This window comes from Phoca vitulina, unplaced genomic scaffold, assembly GCF_004348235.1.
Source record: "Phoca vitulina isolate PV1807 unplaced genomic scaffold, GSC_HSeal_1.0 scaffold31, whole genome shotgun sequence".
Lineage (NCBI taxonomy): Eukaryota > Metazoa > Chordata > Mammalia > Carnivora > Phocidae > Phoca > Phoca vitulina.
In genome coordinates, this window is record NW_022589734.1 from 9374472 (window position 1) to 9395573 (window position 21102).

The 21102-nt window shown below is 37.6% G+C and overlaps 1 long non-coding RNA gene across 1 annotated transcript in view; it reads left to right on the plus strand.

Moving 5' to 3' along the window:
- Positions 1–20697, plus strand: part of LOC116645054 — a 266603-nt gene extending 245906 nt beyond the window's left edge. The window contains exon 5 of the long non-coding RNA XR_004301885.1: positions 20520–20697. This is a non-coding gene — a long non-coding RNA (uncharacterized LOC116645054). The remainder of the gene's footprint in view (positions 1–20519) is intronic.
- Positions 20698–21102: the final 405 nt, after the last annotated feature.

Below are 21102 nucleotides of genomic sequence, written 5' to 3' on the forward strand. Positions count from 1 at the left end.
AGCTGCAAGGCAGGTTTGAGGAAAGGAAAATTGGATACAGAGGCAGGAGGACCTAGGGTGAGAGGGAGGGTGATAGAACATGAACAAAAATGTCAGGAGATGGAGACTTGAAGGTCATGTGGAGGAGGTCGGTCCTTATTCTAAGATTAACACAAAACCACCAAAGCATTTTAAGCAGTGGAGTGATATGATCAGAATTGGGTTTTTCAAGTGTCTGGCTGTAAAGAACAGAATGAATAGCAGGTGGGGAGAGGATGGTGGGGGTGGTTGCAGGGTTGATGTGCGATTACAGTTTTTCAGGAGAGAAATAAAGCTAGTTTGGTGTAGAGTTTGTCTATAATATAGCAGCAAACAAGTATATTCTTGAGGGGTATTTAGATGGTTAAATCTGTAGCACTAGATGGATTAGATATTATAAAAGCAAATTTTTTTAGAGATTTTTATTTATTTATTGGAGAGAGAATGACAGAGATAGTGAGAGAGAGCAGGAGCAGAGAGGAGAGGGAGAAGCAGGCTCCCCGCTAAGCAGGGATCCCAATGCAGGACTGGATCCCAGGACCTTGGGATCATGACCTGAGCTGAAGGCAGACACTTAACCGACTGAGCTACCCAGGTGCTCCTAAAAGCATCAAATTTAATTTCTGCGCATTTGATAAATCTCAGTCATCATTGAGCAGGTGTATAGTCCCTTTATTTTGTTTTATCTAGTTTATTTGTTTTGTTGGGAGGAATTTTTGGATGCTCCGAAGCATCATACTAAGGGCGGAGTGACTACTGACACTGACTGTGTATGAGTCATGCATTTTGTGACGGAGGAAAAATACTGAAGGGCAGTTCTTCTGACAGTGAAACCACCTCAATAGTGACTGATGTGACACAGGCGATGGGGGGGGTGGTGTCCTACAGACACAGGGAGGTGGGAAACTGAGGAAGAGGTGAAATGCCAGGAAAGTGAGAGAAGGAATGAAGGTTTTCTAGTGAATTCAAAGGGATTAAATGGGCCACTTGCCAACATAAAATAATTATCGATTCCTTCTATTGTATTTTAGACATATTAGATCATTTTTAAAAAATCTTGAAGTCTTCCTGAGAGTGATCATGACATGAGTTTTTTACATCCAATTTGGCAACTTAATTTGTGTTTAATAACTATTTCATCTCAGTGTACCATAAAATTGAACTGCAAAGGTTATTTTCTATAAAGACAGAACTCAAAAGTACATTTAGTTCAGCTTTTTATTATATTTTATTTTGTATTTGTTGTGTCATTAATATTGGTTATGTCACTTTTCTGACAGTTCAATACCCAATTATTTTCATTGTGTTTGCTGTTGGAATCCTGGCTCTCACAATTGAATGTGAACATTTTAATTGTTACTAAAAGAAGATAAAGGTGAATTTAAATAATATTAAACATTATATATATGTATATATATATGTACATATATATATATGATAGATGAAAATTGTTTTCCTGAGTTTGCATGAGGAATAACTAGGACATGAGATATGAGGCTGTGATAAGATATGTTTCTTCCTATATATTAGTGTACTGTGGACAATGGTAAGCATATAAACTTAACAAATGAATTATACTCTAAGTTCGTATCACATTCTTAGTGTGCTTATTACACAAAATGACAGCCTGATGCCCAGAGTTTCTCTTAAATTTGGGAAAGTGTATAATCACTTAACAAAAATTCTAGCAGATTCCTATTATTGACTTAGAATTAGTTTCAGTATAATAGAATTTAAGTTTATACAAATTTTAAAAAGTTACAAACTTTTTGTTCCTCATAGTTCATATATATATATATATATACATATATATATATATATACCTATATAGTTCTTATATGCCTATAAAATCATAAAAACTATAAATAATAAATCAAAAATCATAAAGCTCTAAATCAAATTTGTATAATACTATGAAAGCAATAGTACTTGAATTGCTAAGACTGTTTCATTGTGGCAGATGGAGCTATCCTGCTGAGACTAAATCACATTTTGCAATGTGAACATGGAATTGGGTGCTGATACAGAAGTTCTTTCAAGTGTAACATGCTTGTGTTTGCTAGTATGGATCGATTCTCTCTCTCTTTTGATCCATTGGAACAATTATGGGACCTAAATATTTGTTCTGTGTTGCAATGTCCTTTAGCCATCACTTGGGGTTAAGTTCCATATTAAACGCACCTCTGTTCTTACCTTTCTGTGACAATGAAGGTGAAAATATATGTTGTCGATGAGCTCTTCAATGCAGACAAAAATGAAAATCAAATGAGTGTGGTGAATTCGAAGTCAAGTGAAGAAAATGTTTTAAGGGATTGGGAGTGATTAACTGTACCATCTAGTACGATAAATGCTGAGAATTCATTGGTTTCAGAATGTGGAGGTTACCATTGACCTTGAGCCATTTGGTAGAGTAAAGAAGGAAGTGATAAATCTTGAGTGAGTGACTGTGCTAGAGAATAGGAAGAGACAGTTTAGGGACAGAAAATACAGACACCTTTTCTGAGGATTTTGCAGTAAAGTGATCAGAGAAAGAGTTGGTCGATGAAGAGGGAATAGGAAGAACAGTGGTTTTAGAAGATGGGAATAATGGCATGTTTGTATGTTTAGTGGAGAGGAAAATAATTCAGTAGAGAGGGAAAAGTGGATGATGCAGGAAAGAGAGAGGGTAGAATTACTAGAACAATGACTCTGAGTGAGTCTAAAGGGAGAGGGTATCTAGACTGCAAATGGAGGGTTTGGCTCTAAGTGAGTTCATTGATAGTTCACCCATGGTAGCAGAAGGAAAAGCAAATCATATGCCGATATAACCTAGTTTGTGAGTAGATGTGGATGTTCTTCTCTGAGCGATTCAATTTCTGGATGAAATCTCAAACCAAGCCATCTGTGGAGAGTGAGGATGGGGGAGGTGGTGTGAGACGGTTGAGGATCAAAGAGAAGTTATAAAAGAGTTATCTAGGAGAGGTTGGGAATGAATGGACCAGGATGGGAGATTTGGTTTCATAGCTGAATGACATTAAAGGCACAACTGAGTTCTGTAGTTGTCCATTTAAAGGAGGGGTTGGTAAACATTTTCTATAAAGAGCCACACAGGAAATATTTAGGCTTTGTAGTCCCTACAGTCTGTGTTGAAACCACTCAGCTCTGCTACTGCAGTTTGAAAGTCAGCAGAGACAAGATGTAAACCAGGGCTGCCATGCACCATCCACTAGTTGTGACAGCAAGAGCTCTCCTCCCTTCTTTGGGACCCAACTTAAATGCCAGTACCTTATTGAAGTGTTGCAGACTGTCTTGGGCATAGTCAGTCAGGCTTCCTTCTGAGGTCTCCCATTGATCCACACCTTTCTGCCACACCCTTCGCCTGCCCTGGAGGTACTGGAGCTGGTTTGCTTTGGCTTGAGAGACCTGACAATTACATTTTCAGGAATTCTGTGAATTGTTTAATGTCATATATGCAGCTTGAAATCAGACATGGTGAGAGACTTTATACCACAGAAAGTGGTAAACACTACAAATCAGGGTTTTTCTTACCTCCAAGAGCCAGTTGTTAATCATTTGCCTGTAATTAACTGGTTTGCATCACCATTTCCCCACCAGTCCCATTTCTCAAGAATAATGACTGTGTTCACTATTCAATTAATTTTTCTCGTTTCTCTACCTATGTGATTGTGGTGAATGTAGTACATGCCAAAACCTGTTGAATAATATTTTAAATGTTCTATTCTTTTCCTAATTAAAAATTCCAATCCACAAAATTTCTTCTAGTTTAATTATCTACTCCAAAGTCAACACAGTGTACCAACCCATACCTACCAGGATTAAGGAAGACATTACGTGTTTGTGAGATTAACCTCACATTGGATTTGACTTTATTCTATTTTTTTTCTGAATTGACCTTTATTTTAATCTCTTATTGCCCAACTGGCTCTATCATCATTTGCTTGGACATACATATCTGATGGTATGGTTCACAGTCTTTAAGAACATGAGCTTTGGAGACAGAATATCTCCTGACATTGGGCAAGTTACTAAACATGTCTCTTCTCATTTGTACAGTAGGGATAAAATGGTACCTACTTTGTAGGGTTACTGTGTAGATTAAATGAATTAATCCACGTAAGATACTTAGAGCAGTACCTTAGGAATATTAGAGTGAAGTATCATTATTAACTTATTTTCCAGGCTTCCACTTTGCTTGTCTAAAAGTCCATCTTTTACAAAGCATCTAGAGTGATCTTCAGCAAACATAAATTGGATTACATGGTTCCTCTGCTTGAAAACCACTGATTATTTCATTACGCTGAGAATAAAAATCCAATTTCTTTTTCATGGACTATCGTCCTTACATGATCTGTCCCTGTGACTCCTTCTCATTCTCTGTACCATGATCCTCTGATTTCCCCAAGCTTTACAGATATGGTCTCCTTCCTCTCCTTGAATGTGCTAAGCTTTCTTTCTACCTAGGCTCCCTTTGCCCAGAATAGTTTCTTCCTAGGTCTAGGCCTATCACCTCTTCTCGTTATTCAGATGTTGGTCCAGATGTCCCCTTTCCAGAGACATCTCTCTTGAGCACTCTTTCCAAAGGAGCTCAACCAACCCTCAGTACTTTCTATCACATCTTCCTGTTTTATGGTCTTTATGCCATTTATCCATATCTCAAATTGTCATATTTATTTGTATTTATTTGCTTCTTTGTTTTTGTTATTTTTCCAACTGGATGTAAGTTCCAAGAAAGTAATATGTATATTATCTATATTTTTCACAGCTGAATTTCTGGTGCCTAGAATAGCAGGATCTCAAAAATTATTATAAGATCAATAAATGACAGGGATAAATGTATATATTATCTTGCTCTTCTAATTTAAGAACTCAATTGATCAGCATGTCCTATTTTGATAAATAACATCACTGTCTATATATTGCAGCAGCCAGAAATCTTTGTGTCATTCCTAACTTCCCCTCATCCTTCATCATCCAAATAATCAACTCTTACATTCTGTCCATCCTGGTTCCAAAGTAGCTCATGAATCCTCTACTTCTTTCTATCTAGAATTATTTTATTTGTTTGGGTTTCTGATTGTCTCCTATCTTGCTCAGCTTTGATCTGTTCACTTCACTACAGCCAGAATAAACTTGCCAAATCCCAATTCTGATTGTGTCCCTTCATTGCTTAAAGCCCTTTAACATTAAAAGAGTTCTATGGTGTCGCAGAATTATTAATACCCAACCCACCCTATATCTTTCATACCCATCTGAGTTGCCTGAAGCTGGGGACAGTTTCTGGAAAGCCATAAATTTCTAATGGCTTTCCGTGTCAGGTATACGATCCATCTCTCTCTATTTCTATGTGAGGGCTTTCTCTGGTACCATGACAGCTTGCTCAAAGCTCAGCAAATCCTCTGGAGCAACCCTCAGACAATGGGGAATGGCATCAATGGATAAATGTCCCAGCCATCCTGGCTTCCACAGCATCCACTGAGATGATTCTCAGATCACTGGAAGCTAAACTACTCCACATGGTACACCATGTAAGATTGAGGCCCATTGCCCATAGCCATACTTAGCTCATTAATAGACATTTTTCTGGATTTTCTTTCCTTATGTCTTCCTCATTGTGCATCCTGAAATCAGCCTCTAGATAAACTACCTGTATCCAAGACCTTGTCTTAGAGTCTATTCTTAGGGGAAAACAAACCATGAAACATAGCTGGTAATATGCCCCTTGATCTGGCCTTGAATGTCCTCTCTAGGCTGTTTTCCCCAGTCAACAACTACTGCTTACCCACAGAAATCTTGCTTTTTGGCCATACTAATTCCTTGAGTATATAATACTTATTCTAACTTTATGTGCTTTTGCATCCTTTTGCCTACACCTTAAATGTTACCTTCATTCCCCAGTGGCTAACCAAGTGCCTTGTTCAAAAAAGAGTCCAATGAATAATCGTCAAATAACTAGAGTCTAAAATTTATTCCTGCTCATGTACTTCCACAGAGGAGCCAAATTATTTGTTTATTTTTACATAATATGTTATGGGACTATTGCTAAAAATCTGAGAAGATATAAAAGCAGAATAGTAGCACACAGTAATTTTTAAAATTCCAGATACATATTTTTCTTTTTTTAAATCAGCTTTAAATTAACCAGGTGCAAACCATCAACTATTTTCATTTGGAAATAATGGAACATCCAGCTTTCCAGAGAATAAAATTGTTTGAATAACATGGGTTTTTAATAAGCCAATACTAAGTGCAATTTTTCTTTTTCTAATAAGTCAAGTTCTTTTTATGGTGGGTTATCACATTATTATTCTTAATAATGGCCTTTTTGCCAAAAATGTTCCCTGAAAGTAGCATTTGCTTGGTTTTAAATAAATGTTAAAGTTGTACCAGCAAAGTGCTGATACCATTAAACTCAGTATGCTTTTATTTTTCTATAATACTTTTAGCAAGAGATGTATCTGATCCTGAGCATATAATTAGGGTATTTGAAGTAATCCATGCTTTAACATGATTTGAGATGATAAATACCAGTTAAAACAAACACGTTACTGCTCCTTTTCTGTTACTCCTTTTCTCTTTCTCACAACTAATCACTCACTAATAACTTGGGTGTTTTTTTTCTACAATGCTTTAATTTTGATAAGATTAGCAAAAATCCAGAGTTTCTGCAAAACAGTAATATCTATTGATCTGATGAAATTTGGACAAACAGATGGTTGCTGTAGGGTCAAAATCCACTAGCAATATTACTTGTACAATAAATGCACATATTTTATTATATATATAGGCATATTTTATATATATATATATAGGCAAGTTTTAATTTTCACATTCAATTTAGGTCTGAGCAATTCCCACTTATCGTTCAGAACTCAATGAAACATTTCATGGTGGCCCGCACTAGAATACTCATGTTTCCATGCGCCATGCATTTCTTCTTCACAATCTATTTTAGATATTGGTAATTACGTCTTTTTTTTTTAAAGATTTTATTCATTTATTTGAGCGAGAGAGAGAGCAGAAGCAGTGAGAGAGGCAGAGAGAGAGGGAGAAGCAGACTCCCTGCTGAGCAGGGAGCCCCACTTGGGGTTCAATCCCAGGACCCTGAAATCATGGCCTGAGCCAAAGGCAGACACTTAACCCACTGAGCCGCCCAGGTACCCCGGTAATTATGTCTTGAATGAATCGCTTCTCCATTAGGGCTACAAACTAAATGAGGATCCAAACTGCATCTGTGTTTTTCATCACTCCATCCCTAGCTCTTAGCACAGCACTTGATGCATAGTAAGTACTCAAAAAATGTGTGAAACTTCCTCCAGGATGCATCTATGCTTATTTTTCCAGCATACTGAGAATTTCAGTTGATAACTTCATTTATCCATACATCCAAGCATTTAACTTTACTTAAACATTTATTTATCCTACAAACTTTCATTAAGCTCCTAGTATATGCTGATGGATTACGCCAGGTACTAGGGCCTTAGAAATAAAAGACAGAATCTTTCTTTTTTTTTTTTTCCCAGAAACAGAGGGTGAGGAGGCGTTGTGGGAGGGGCAGCAGGAGAGAGAGAGAGAGAATCCCAAGCAGACTCTCTGCTGAGCACAAAGCCCGCCCTGGAGATGGATTTCATGACCCTGAGATCATGAGCAAGCCAAAACCAAGAGTTGGATGCTTAACTGACTGAGCCACCCAGGCACCTCAAGAATCTCTTTTTTTTTTTTTAAAGAAGGGAAATAGAGAGGTAAATGATAATTAAAATATGGTAAAGTAAGGAAGGAAGCCAAAACAAATTAAAAAAAGACCTGTTCCTAACTTCTTCTTTCTCCCTTCTGGTTCTACTCTACAGATTGAATGTCATTATTGTTTTCAGTGTGGTTTATGGTTCAAAGTAAACAACAGTGACTAACTGTTGTGCTACACACAGCTTAAATAGGAAAAAGAAGGAATACTTTGCTGGGACATTTCAGAAATATTCAGAATAATGGTAACATAGCCTAGCCTATTTTTATGGGCAGGGGTCTCCAAAGTGGCTTTACCTTGTCAAAATGTGCTGTATGAGTCATCCCCCAGGAAGTTGTTAGAAATGCAAATACTAGGCCCCTCCCCAGACCTACTGATTCAGAGACTCCAGGGGTGGGCTTAGCAATGTGTCTTAACAAGCTCTCCTGGAGATTCTGATGCCCATACTGTACTAGTTGGAGAACCACTGGTCTAGCTGCTCCCCAATCTCTCCCAATGCAGATTTCCTCCATCTGCAGGTACTACCAAATTTGGAGTCAATTCAGTAGCTGATATTTTCAGCAAATAGTATGATAGGGATAAGTCAGTGACATGAATGTGAACCCAATTAAGGCTATTTCTTTACTTTGTCAATTTCAGGGTTCTCTACTATAACTCTAACCCATAACATCCTGGGAATATGTAGCTGTAAGCAAGATGGGAATAAACAAATTTGTATATACCAACACAGATTCGTTACTTCCTGGAATATCCAGCACACACCACAGACACACACGCTATTTTTGTTCTTTAATATATAGAGTTCTTTAAAAATGTATTTCTGAGTTAGCTTTAAGTTTTTTATAATTGTTTGCTTTGTAATGGGTGGCCTAAAAAATTTTAGTTTTACCACTCTGGAAATTCTGACTTTTCCTTTATTGCTCAATTGTGGTTTTTCAAAGAGGAAAGGCTTGCTCTTTTCCAACTCAAAGCAAATAAAGTTATTGTATTGTTCTATTTTGTGTACCTCCTCAAAAAACACATTTGATAACAGTTTATTGTTTTTTGAAAATTAGAATAGTGAAAGTATAGAAAGGCTTTCAGTGAAAAACATGTTACTTTGTCCTTTGTGAGCTATTTTTTATTTACTAGGACACTATTTAAGGTTGAAAAATTAATATGAATGCCCTCTGGAGAACACAAATAATTCCATAAAGATAGTTGGAATTTCTTAGGAAATTCCAGGGAATATCAATCTGTGAATCAATCATTCCATAAATATTTTAGAAATGCCAAGATGCAAGACACAGCCCTGGATTCCGGGGTGGAACTGAGGTAATACTTAAACTGAATGGATAAATATACATGAAAAGCCAAGTTATAATATCGACTTAATAACAGATTGCTATGTATAGCTTATTTACATTATACTCTTTCAATCTATGATGCAGAAAGGGAAAGAATTGCTATCTTCATTTTCAAGTAGTAAAACCGAGGCTGAGATTTGCAAACATCAAGTGCCTTACCCAAGGTCATGAATCCCTATGCCAAGTGGCAAAGCCATGATGAAGACTAGCTCTTTGGCCTCCTACTATAGAATTTGTTCTATGACTTCATATTGCCTCCTATAAAAAACAAACAAAACAAACAACAGCAATGACCACTAAGAGATGGGGCATGATTGGATTTGTGAGTGAATAATACAGTTATTATATCTGCAAAATGCTCTTTTGTAGCAGTGCTGATTGTGAACGCCCTCTAATGAAGGAGAGAATGATGCATCTGGTTTTGGGCCACCTGACCTAAGAGTAGAAGAGCTCAGTCTTGGGGAAATGGATGGAGGGAAGCCCACAATGGATCAATAGTCTGCAAAGGGTGAATGCACCCTTAGACTTTGATGGCTATCTGAACATTGCCTAGTCCTGGCCATTTATTAGCAGAGACTCTCGTTAGCTGCCAAGGTCTGGTATGGTTCAACCTTCAGGGCCACATTAATGCTAACGAAGTGCGGTCAGTTCCAGACAGCTTTGTTTTTCTACAATTAAAACAATAAGGCAATGATTCTCCGTCAGGATCTCTTGGGTCTGTTGTCCCTGGATGTTATTTGGTGGTTCTGATTATTTTTAGAATCAGGACTATGACTTTTCTCCCCCTCATGAGGTCAAATCATGTGGTATGGGTCTACGTGCATTTTATATGGCTCTGCGCAGTGAAAAGTAATGTTGTTGGTGAACATAAAAACAATCGGTCTCGATTACCATTAAAATTGGACTCTGTAAAGAGTCCATGCTTAATGCTCAGGACTCCTGAAAGCTTGGTGTGTGCCCTTCCTTCTTTCTTCGGAACACCGGACATTAGACAGTAGATGGCAGTGTGAGATGGGGAATTTAAGTGTTGGCGGTGATTTGCTTGAAACTAGCCCAGTAAAAATGGCTTTTTGACTTGGAAGCATTTATTAAATGAACCTTCCGTCAGAGTTTTGTCTGGCAGCCAGGAACCCACCCTGGAAGGTGTTGGCAACCCACAGGTGCGGCTGTGTAACTGCTTTGTTTGAACTGGGGCCATTGCCCTGCTCCGAAGCAAGGTAGGGAGCGTTTGTGCACAGTTCATGGTCACAGAGCCCAGCAAACCGCCACTCAACCGGCCCGCACTCCTGGGCCCCCTCATCCTCTTTCGGGAAATTCATCGTATTTAAATGTCTAAGTAGCAGCTTTGATAGATACAAAAGGTTAATGCTGTTTCAGGTTTTTACCTAAGTTTTTCTCCTTCCTTTTGTCCCAAACCTCTTAAAAATCAGAGGCAGCCAGTGAGGGGATTTCCAAACCGAAAAGCAAGCTATTACATGGGAGAATTTCTCAGGCCAGCTGTCAGGATACGATTCCCCATGGCTTACCAAATGATGGATTCTATTTAGAATTTGTAAGAAATCCTGGAAAACAGGAGAGGGTTGAAGCTGAGTTGGGCTTCTTTTCTATTATAGACCCTTAGCAGAAGAAGAATTTGGTATCTATAATTAGTTACCTCAACTTGTATCCCTCTAGAACACTTTATAATAAAAAATTGTATTTTAAGTAGGGAAGAAATAGCTAAAAACATTTGATTTACTCAACATTTTACTTAATAGAAAAGAGGTCGATAATTCTGTGAGGATCCTTGTTCTATATGCAGTAATTACAGGATTAAAATAAACCACATTATCAGAGTATCATAAAATTAGTAATTTTTTTCTGCTTCACGGACCTATGTAAAACTACACCTCTTTAATTTTAGTTATAATTTCTAACTGGTTACATTTTAGTTCTTGTGTGGTATAATATTCATTACTTAACCTCGCTAATCTCCACTTTTCTCAACTGTAAAATGGAGATAATAGAAGTACTTATTCGACTGTACAGTAGGCCCTAGTCTTTATAATAAGCCTGGTACAATAAATATCAGCCATTGTTGTTTTATAGATAATTGTTGAGTACAGGCATATTTTCAAACAAAAGTATTTTCTTCTCATTTCTCCAAGTAACTAAAAAATATAGTGAATACTACTAGTAAAACTCCCAAACAAACAAAACTGGGTAGGTAAATCTGCTTAAAATAGGATGTATACCAAATGAAGTGCAGGAAAATTTGGGATCATCTATATGAACAGTAATTTTAATCAATGTGCTTAAAAGGAGAAAGAATGTTATATAAGCCTTCATATTTGTATGTGCGCATGTGTGAGAGAGAGAGTTAGAGAAAGACAGAGAGAGAGGGACAGAGAAAGAATGTGTATATTCGTGTAAATATATATATATGTACATATATATACGATCTTATTTATGTATTTGAGAGAGAGCGCGCGCAAGTGTGTGCACATGCAAGCCAGAGGGGGGGGGCGGGGAGGAAGAGCAGAGGGAGAGGGAGAAGCAGATTCCCCGCTGAGCAGAGAGCTCAACTCAGGCTTGATCCCAGGACCCTGGGATCATGACCTGAGTCGAAGGCAGACGCTTAACCAACTGAGCCACCCAGGCACCCCTGTGTACATATACTTTAATTCATTACTTAACCAATGCTTGGGTTAACTGGTGACAAGGACACATTTTCAGGAAGGGGAAATAAAAGCATGAGAATAAAGTATTTGCCTGACGATGCAGAAACCTCTTCCTTTTAATAGGCAGAACTTCTCTTTATCGTGTGAAAATAGAGAACAGAACTTGAAGAACAAGTGTTTGGGCATGAAAATGGTGGTCACCTACGTGAAACTGAAAATTCCTATTGAGAAAAATGTTCAGTGAACAAACTTATGTTTATCACGAGGAAAAGTTAATTCAGAGGAGTTGACCAGTGAGTTGTGTTTAAGTATCAAGAAGTTCCTTGCCAACTTCACCACTTCTTTCTTTTTCGTATTTTCAAGTTGTTTTTTTTTTTCATTTTGTTTGGTTTTGTTTAGATTAACCTTTCCAAGTCCACATATCTGAGTTCTTCTCCTGGCTCTGCCATTTCCAAGCTCTGGGATCTTGGGCAAGTTGCTAAATGGGTCTCTGTCTTCACTTGTAAACATACGGAATAATAACAGCTCACGTTCTTGTGAGATGAAATGAGGAAATGCACAGAACACCTGCCAGCTTTGTGTCAGGATCTGGAAAGTCCTCATTTAATGAAAGCCTGAAAAAAGGACCCTTTGACTTGACAGTTACAGAATTAGAAAACTATAGAATAGAGTCATGGCTGAAAGAAGCTTAAGATGAATCAAAACCCCTTATTTTCCAGATAAGGAAAATAATGGCTAGAAAGATTTAATAAAGGCTTTGAAGATAATTTAGTATTTTAAGCTGAATTGGAAAAGATCAAGAAATGTTCAGGAGGAGGAACTGGGTAAGGGTATTCTAGGGAGAGGGACTAGCAGGGGTGTAGAGACATGCAAGCAGACATGGGATACTGGAAAAATTAGGTAGAGATTAGGAAACAAAAGTAGAAAGTGGAGATTTAAATCTGCGGGGAAAATAATTATAGCCAGATAGTGAAGGATTTTACAGATTATTCTAGATATTTACAGCTAGAAGATTTACCCTCACTTATCTTCCAGCAATTCTAAGAAGTAGGAAATGCAAATGATCTCAAGTTTATGACTGATCACCTGACCAAAAAATATCCAATTATATACGGGTCTTCTGATTTCTGAATTTGTTCATTTAAACTACATGGCAAACAATCCTGGATTTATTTGAACCAACATTCCAATAAGTCAAATAATAAACAAGAGTTAGTTGCAAGGAGCAAGGATTTTTGTTTATTGCTCCATCCACAATTCCTAAAGCAGTGACCATTTCAAAACTGGTAGAACCAATGAATAGCAAGCATTTATTGAGTGCTTATAAAGTATCAGATGTTCTTTTAAATACCTTTATATGGATTAATGGATTAAAGCACTTTTAGAGAATTGTGTCATATTTTGGTGCATTATTTTATAAATTATTGCAGGACAAGGAAAGGGTAATATGATATTGAAAGCTCAAATAATACAATCAAATGTATTCTCAAAAGACACGGTTCGTAGAGAAGAAAATATTTATTTAAAGAGTGAAACTTGTCTTCAAATATTAGAAAACCCATCATGTCAAAGATGTAGACCTATTTTGGAGCATAATCTCCAGAGAGTTTCCTGGGGTCCATGTGTGGGTATTATAAGGAGCTATATTTTGATTTACTATTTGAAGGAATTTTCTAAACTTTCTGACAATTTAATTTAACCAACTGTAGAACAGGTTAGCTTGGGATGAAATAAGCCTCTGTTTACTCATGATACTCACGCAAAAGCTTGAGGGTCCATTGATCCCATTTAACAGATTCATTCTTTGAATGGCAGGTTAAACTATATGATATCCAAGGTTTATGCATCTGCTAGGAAGTTAGTAGACCAGTTGGATTATTTTGATTCAAGATTGTAGAGAACCAGTCTATTAACATGTATGTTTAAAAGCAATTGGCCTGTTTCAAATCAGCTTGGAACATCAGTTAAAGAAAAAAAAAATCTCTGGCCTTTTCTCAATGTCCTTTCCAAGTCAAAGCAGATTATTCACAGTTTCCTTTAATGTCTGCTATACTGTTTATGAGGAATGACTCAAGGGAAGTTTTTCTTTAATTCAAAACAAACAGATTGCTTACATGTTGAATGGCTGGCTGATACTTAGATGTTTCCTGAGAATGTTTACTACTTATCAGGTGTTGTATCACCTGAACTTTTGGTGACTCACAAGGAGGCATAGATATCAGGTCATGAACTCTTGCTACTGACTTTCAGATCACTCTTTGGGTTAACCATGAATTTTCCGAGAAAAAAAATTCTTTATAAAGCATCATAAGCAACTGGTAGTGTAGGAAACCATTAAATTGCAAAGTGGACTCTCATGTCTTAGAATATTGGTAAGGAAATGGTTATACCTCCATATCTGGAGCTTCTCCTGCAGGAGGCTCTGAATAACAGGGCCACGTTATTTTTCTGAGGAGATATATGAGCTACAGTTTATGAAACATCAAGTTTGGATCAGAACTTCGTTCTTTCTGTTTCTTGTTTTCTCAGTTGAGATCTTATTTCCAGAGACTCCTGCTAGCCTGCTCCCATTCCTGGCTGAAGGGGATGGCAGCTAAAAGACGGATGCCGTTAAATCATGAACACCTCAGAGATGGTGACCCTAGGCACTCCTTCTTCTCTTCCCCACGCATGCTGTTAGATATAATTCAGGGTTCCCTGGCCAGCCCAGTTAAAGTTCAAATAGTTGTTCTCTCTTATTGATAGAGAATGGAGAGCAATGGATGCAGAGCCAAAGGAGTGGGCTGGCCTCATGGCTTAAGACTGTCTGATTGATTGATTGATGATTGATTTTTAAAAGATTTTATTTATTTATTTGAGAGAGAGAGAAAAAGGGAGCATGAGTGAGGGATGGGGGGCAAAGGGGGAGGGAGAAGCAGACTCCCCGTTGAGCAGGGAGCCCGATCATGCAGTGCTCCATCCCAAGACCCTGAGATCACGACCTTAGCTGAAGGCAGATGCTCAATAGACTGAGCCACCCAGGCACCCCAGGACTGTCTGATTTAATAAAGATAACAACCTTCTTCATTGCTTTGGGTAAGCCTGTTGGACATTTTTAATTTTTCTTTTGACTTGGAATTTCAATTCTTACATAAGGAAATTTAAAATTCTTAAATTTCTTTCCTTTTAAACTCTAATCAGGATATATAGAGGAAAAATCACCTTTGATTTTTTTTTAGGATTAAAAAAAGTGAACAAGACTTCTAGTTGAATTAATAGGAAAAATCAACTTTTGATTTTTTAATTAATTAAAAAAACTGAACAAGACTTCTAGTTGGATTAATTAATTAATTCATATAACCAGAAACTATACACTCTTAGGTCATTAGAGTAATGGGCTTAGGGCTACATGATTGTATTAAAGGGTTAATGGTTGGAGTTTGGAGAAGTCATTTCCTGGGCTCAAAGATTAGAAAATCAGCAGTCCCTTAAAGTATGTATTTCCCAAATAGTATTTCTATAAATATAATTTTCATTCACTGGTTCCCACAAATAACCTGCTTTATTTTTCAGATACTATGTGACTATTTGGAGGTCAGGATCTTGGCTTTTTATCCCCAAAGTGGTTGATAATAGGTGTACCCCTACTTCTGGGGGGAAGGGGCATTCTTTCATGAGTACAGTTTCTCTGAAGTTTAGAACTGTTAGCAAATGGGGTGGCAGATAGAGCAGGGAGCATGGATTTAGTACATGTGAATCCCAGGGTCTTTCCTGCCACCAACAGCCAGTGTGACGGGATATAAGTCACTATCTCTCTGGGAGAGTTTTTTCATCAGCAAAAATGCAAAAATGAGCCTAGATGACTTTTAATCTTCCTGCAAGCTTTAACATCCATGTTTCTATATTAACAATATTTTTGAAAAGCAGTGAAGCCACCCCTTGAGAATACAATGCCTTGTATGGCCTTTTGAAAAAGGACGAAAAGAATGTGCTTACATTTAAGTAAAATTTCAAACAAATAATGTCTTTCCAAGTAATATAAAAATTATTAACTTTGGAGATAACATTTCCCCAGATTTGTTAGATTTGTTTGTTTTGCGGGTCTTTCGTTTCGTTTTGTTTTCACATTTTTAGTAAAACGTGTTAGTACAAATAGTGAAGAAAGTTAATGTCCTTTCAGATCATGTTATTTGTCGAAGTTATGATTGTGACTTGACAGTTTCTTAAGGCCTACTGCGTTAGCCAGTTTCAGAGAGTTTCATTGGCTTGTTTATTTCAGGTTTATTTAGGCTGTTCTTTCTGGAGAGGAAAAAAATTGAAAGGAATAGATAAATATCCAGATGAAAAGCTTCCTCTTGCCTTCCTAAATGTTTTAGTTGTTTCCCCTATCATCTTACTTTTTCAAATATGCCAACGATCTATGCTAACAAATGTATTAGACCGCACAGGGTTTGGCCTAGGAAGTAACTTACTAACAAGCACATGGCCTCCCATAGTTTTCTCTGGGAACCTTTTTGAGCCTCTTATAAGGCTTTATGTCCTCTTAAATTGAAGTCTGTTTCTTTCTATTCTCAAATCCCCAATTCCTCTTGGTTGTAAATTGTCACTCATGTGTATGGTCTCTTTTGGCAAAACCAGAGCATCACTCTGTATGTTGTGCTGGGTGTGAGTCACCTGGCGTTCTGTCGCCTTTATCTTATGCTGCCTGTAAACACCGCTGAACTTTCTCTTCCTGAATTTGCCTTAATTCACTCTGAGTTCACATTCTGGCTCATTGCATCTGTTTTCACTTGCCGTTTTCACTGTTTTGAGAACAAAATAATAGTTCTGATCCCCATAGGGGTCAATTACCTTCACTGTGATCGCCATCACATATTTCATTTCCAACCCAAAATGCCATTTTGCACTTGGCTTGTTCACATCATGGTTAAGGGAGGCAATGTGGATCGGAGTCAGAAGGGAGGCAAATATTTTGAATAGATTTATACAAATCCATCAGTGCACCTGGAAAAACTGTACAGCACGGCGGATGGAGCATAGGTATTAGAATCAGAAACTAGCATTCAAATCTAGGCTTTGCTACTTATTAGCCATTGACCTTAGATGGTCACATAACCACTATAAATTCATTTTTTTTCATGTATATGTAGGCAATAATAACAATCCTATTGGATTGTTATATGGAACAGAGATAATGAATAACATATTTAAAATGCCTGGCACTTGAGAGAGGGGTACTAAATAAATACCACTACTTATTATTATTAATACCACAACAAAGTTAACGCATCTCTTTCTTTATGAGCCAATAGCCTGGTCCTCAATGCAATTTGACAATTATTCATTGGATTCCAAGTGGATACTCTAGTCTTTGTGTAGGACATATGAGAGAAGTCCCTTAACCTTTCCCTCATCATAAGCTCTGCCTACTATACACAGTCCAATACTTCAGTGAAATACTCAAAGCTCTTCTCAACTTGTCAAAGACTGGCTCTTGGCCAAACTTTCCAACCCCTACTCTTCCCTTTGCTCCCAGAGTCTGCATTCTTGCATTCATCCAGGCTGCTCACATCCATATGCCTCCTTATGTTTCCTTAGGCTGAAGACAGACCAGCATGAGGCAAATCGTACTCATTTGAAGACCCAACATAAATGTGACTTTCCTTGTGGAGTCTTTCTTGACCTGTCTTTCTACCCCATCCTCACAGGAAGGGCCCTTTATTTCAAATGCACAGCATAGTAAGCCTTTCACAAATATTGTCCCCTGGTTCCTTTTCTCTCTTACCTATCTTATTGCTCTTACCTGTCACTACTGTAAGTTTCAGCTAGCAAGACCTGTGGCTTAGATGTCTTCTTTGGGAGAGGGAGAAAGAAGAGAATTCTGGCTCCATTATTTATTAGCTGTGTGACTTGGACATGTTCAGAATCTGTCTTTATATCTCCCAACGGAGGTTCTCAATGTGCAAGTGAGCTAATATGCATTGGCTCATAATTAATGATTACTTTTTAAACATGATGATAGTGGAACCTCTATGTTGATTTCTACATGGTGATGTAGGTTGCCTGTTACTCGATCTGAGCTCATCAAAGCCTGGGCTAATACTTCTTCCTGTAGCTCCATTATCATCCCAGTGCCTACCAACTATCGGCTGAGCGCATGCACCCTTGCATGTCTTCCTTTCCTCCAGAAATCTTGCTTCACTGGGGGCTCCCAGGGGCTCCAGCTAGCATCTAGGCACCCATATACTTCCTTCTTCAATGCAGCATCTCTTCTAGGCTCATGGTGTCCTCTGGCATTTTTGCATCCTTGGTGGCTTTTGATTGTTCCTAAAATTAAAGTGAGAAGGTTTAAAACGTTCCCCATATTTCCTTTTATGTTGTCCCATTTCCTCCACTGGCAGACTTCCTTTCTGGTTCTCCAGGCAGGGTTCATATATCTAACTATCCACCTTCCACTTGATGGAAAACGAAAGTTTTGGTGCAAGCTATATAACAGACAGCAATGGAAAAATATCATTCAAAAGTAAAAAAAAAAAAAAAGACAGGCTGATTGATTAGCTCATTATAATAAGAAATACATTTTTTAGACTAGATTTGAGTGAAAGAAAATCATACTGTTTTTTGCATTTGTGCTTGGTGAGTTTTACGGCTTTGCTTTGGCTTTGACAACAGGGTGATTGCTAATCTAGTGGGAAGATATGTGCAAAACCAGGAAACAAGGAAAATACTGCTAAGAAAATCAAGGACATTTCTAAAAAGATGTTAAATACAATGTTTGCCTCTGGTTTGGATGTGTTCATTTGCTTGAATTGGGTCACACATTTTGGGGATGTCGGAATGTCCTTCTCTTAAGTGGAATTAATACAAGAGCCGGAGCCCTGAAAACCTAGGTAGTTTCCACTTGTATGTTTTTCATCAAAGGCCTTGAGTTGATTCAATTAATTATGGCGCCCCGCTGAGTTCCATTTTCATCTGAACCCACATGGCAAAGCTGTAAATGGTACGTGCAAATAAGGATCCATCTCTGGGGAGAGCCTTCTTATAAGAAGGCCTGTTCTCACTTTGTGAGTTGCCAACCATGTGCTAAGCTGGGTTTCAGGGCTGTGACCCCCAGAAAGGGAACATGTCTTGTCTTTTCTCTTCTTTTTTGATATTAGTGTCAACATCTTCCATTTTACATAGATTTGAAGAACAAGGCAAGATGTGAAAAATGCATTTCTATTAAAATGAAAATGAAAGATCGCCCATTTCAGGAATTCTGATGGAAGTATATTCTGTTCTAACTTAATAATGCCAAAGGATATATCAGAATGTCTTTACTTTCACTCAGGTGTCATGAAAAATCAAGCCTCGGCTCAAATCTTTCTTGTTATTGTTGCATTTCAATTAAAATTATATATCATAAAAATGGGATAGGAGTGTATTTTAACCTCAGAATGATTCATGACGGGCCCCTGTATGGAGAAATATTTTTTAAGACACATTATAAACAAACAAAATCGAATGCTAAATGATTATCTTTTTACATGTTTCACGGATTTTTGGCTTTAGACAGCACATCTAATCATGACAGAGAGCCTGGGATTTTCAGTTTCTTTTTGACTTGCAAACTCAAATAAATAGCACGATCCTGTAGATATTTCACTGGGCCCAATACTGGCCTAGATTTGTCACTGAATTTAAGGTTGGAATGTGGTTTAATACATAGTACATACCATAGTGAGCTCTCTGTAGGCCAGGGTTCAAAGCCAGGTTGGCCTCTGGGGAACTCTGAAAACTTGATCAACCTCTTACGTCTCCAGGTTTCCCTTTTGCTATCATAAATGGGTATATTAATGCCTACCCTGCAGAGTGACTCTGAGAATCAAATATTTTATGATACATAAAGATCTTCAACTGTGCATGGCATATATAATACCATGTATGGTCCCTGGACCCACAGCTTAAACATTACCCGGGAAGTTGTCAGAAATGCACATCCTTGGCCCCATACCAGATGCACTGAATCAGAAATCCGGGTGTGGGGCCAGGTACCCATATTTTCTTAAGCCTTCTAGAGAATTCTCATGCATGCTCTAGTTTGGGAAATTGTCATAGTGTGTAATAATCTATACAAGGATATTTACTAACTTAGGTAAACAGCGATTTAGAATTATCCTAGAAACTCAGTAAATGAGGTGAGTCATGCTTTCTTAAAGAATACTCTTCCTTACAAATACAACATCTTCAGGTATAAATAAAAAATATCAAACAATTATTATTATTATTATTATTTTTTTTTAAATATTTTATTTATTTGACAGAGAGAGACACAGCGAGAGAGGGAACACAAGCAGGGGGAGTGGGAGAGGGAGAAGCAGGCCTCCCGCCGAGCAGGGAGCCCGATGTGGGGCTCGATCCCAGGACTCCGGGACCATGACCTGAGCCGAAGGCAGACGCTTAACGACTGAGCCACCCAGGCGCCCCACAAACAATTATTGATAGCTTATTATCTCCTAGAGCATAGGAGAGGTGCAGTACTAATTATTTTACTTAATCCTCACAACAACCTCAAGAGAGAGGTGCTATGAAGGTAACTAGGATTACAGAGGCTCACTTGACGTACGTTCAGGTGGGTCTCTCCCTCAAACAGACTTCAGAAACGTTATGCTTAACTACAATTAGAAAAGTACTCTATGCAGTCACCCTGATCATAGAATTTTATTTTGATAAAATTGCTGAACATTCACAACTGTATTCCAATTCTTTTAGTTTTTAATTTTTTAATTTTTCAAACAGCTTCATTGAACTTTAACTGATATACAAAAATGCACATATTTAAAGTATACCATTTGATGAATTTGGACATATGCATACATCTGTGAAATGGTCAGCACAGTCAAGATAAAAGACATATCCACCACCTCTGAAAGTTTCCTCGTGTCAACCATGAGAGACGATGGACTCTGACAAACAAACTGAGGGTTCTAGAGGGGAGGGGGGTGGGAGGATGGGTTAGCCTGGTGATGGGTATTAAAGAGGGCACGTTCTGCATGGAGCACTGGGTGTTATGCACAAACAATGAATCATGGAACACTATATCTAAAACTAATGATGTAATGTATGGTGATTAACATAACAATAAAAAAGTAAAAAAAAGTTTCCTCGTGTCTGTTTTTTTGTTTTGTTTTGTTTTTTGTTTTTGTCTTTGTTGTTGTTGTTTTAAGAACATTTCAGATGATATTTATTCTCCTAGCAAATTTTTAAGTGTACAATACAATATTTCATTTTATTCCAATTTTTTTAAAAGTCAGTTCTATAGAAAGTCTTCTTCACAATCTATATTGTATGTCAGTGTTTATACACACAAATATATATTTTA